This window comes from Sinocyclocheilus grahami, unplaced genomic scaffold, assembly GCF_001515645.1.
Source record: "Sinocyclocheilus grahami isolate Dianchi unplaced genomic scaffold, SAMN03320097.WGS_v1.1 scaffold466.1, whole genome shotgun sequence".
Taxonomy (NCBI): Eukaryota; Metazoa; Chordata; class Actinopteri; order Cypriniformes; family Cyprinidae; genus Sinocyclocheilus; species Sinocyclocheilus grahami.
In genome coordinates this window covers 1,411,392-1,412,501 of record NW_015505645.1, presented here as the reverse complement: position 1 = coordinate 1,412,501, position 1,110 = coordinate 1,411,392, and the positions used below count along the sequence as shown (strand labels likewise).

General features: G+C 38.3%; 1 protein-coding gene across 1 annotated transcript in view; it reads left to right on the top strand.

The window, feature by feature from the left end:
- The first annotated feature begins 279 nt into the window (after positions 1-279).
- eys (eyes shut homolog) overlaps positions 280-1,110 on the top strand; it is a 250,507-nt gene continuing 249,676 nt past the window's right edge. The window contains exon 1 of the mRNA XM_016235318.1: positions 280-379. The gene's annotated coding sequence lies outside the window, so the exon portion shown is untranslated. The remainder of the gene's footprint in view (positions 380-1,110) is intronic.

Below are 1,110 nucleotides of genomic sequence, written 5' to 3'. Positions count from 1 at the left end.
TCAGGTAACCATAGAAACAGTCTCAGCTCATGCTGCTGATGCTGTAAAACCTCCGCCCACTGGCAAACATCACAATAAACACTCCAGTTTGTTACAACATAATTTGCATAAAATGCTTGCATGGATTTATTAACCTCTTCATGTCGGGCATTGGTCTGCAGCACGAACATAAGCAGCCAGCACTTGTTGTTCTGGGAACAGACAATAATGAACAGATGGTGGCTTCAGTAGTCAGATTAAGCACACAAAGCCGTGACGGGCCTGTGACAGTGAGGAAAAGATGTTAAACGAGTTTCAGTGCTTTGAATTCACCTGGAGAGCTTTTTGAAAACCCACGGGACAAACAAATCCCTTCCAGTCTGAAGTGGAACTTTGCAAAGTAAGTTAATGGCTTCTCAGCTGTATCTCTATTTTTGTCATGCCAATCACCTGGATACTAGAAAAAGATTAATTCAGAGGTTTAATTTGCTAGAGAAGATGTTTCACGTCATAATCGATGGCTGTGGGCTGGTAACAGCTTAAAAGGTAAGTCATAAATTGTGAATAATACTAAAAATAGTCAGTATCATTTTGCGTCTTTAGAGAGCACACAGTAGATTTATCAATACTGCGCTCATGTCGTATATTATATTTATAGAGCTGATGGGCTGTCAGTGGGAAAGATACAGTTACTGAATTAACTGAAAAGCTTTAATTTTAATACGTGGGTCAATATTTTTGTGCAGGAAGTGGCTTTACTGCCATAATTTCTTTAAAACAAAGAATTGCATGGATTGGAGTCCTGAATCATATGCTTACCCTCAACATTACTCCGGACAGAGCGTGAAAGCACACAATAAATTCAGAACTTTGAGTGTTTCAAGAAATGATTAACCATATATAAAAGCATTTGGATAATTGGATTCATTCAAAAATCGATACGGTGATCATATGAATAGCCATTAACAGCTGCTTCATCATGTTCTCCTCAGAGCCTTTTTAACCTGCAATATTTCTCTCATTCTTAAAGTCCAGGTAATGTTTTTGCTGATTCAGTCTCTTAAGAATGAGGGCTAAAGCAATATTCAGCTGTATGCTAATGTGGGGTGTGATTTTATGCTGGCTGAAAAT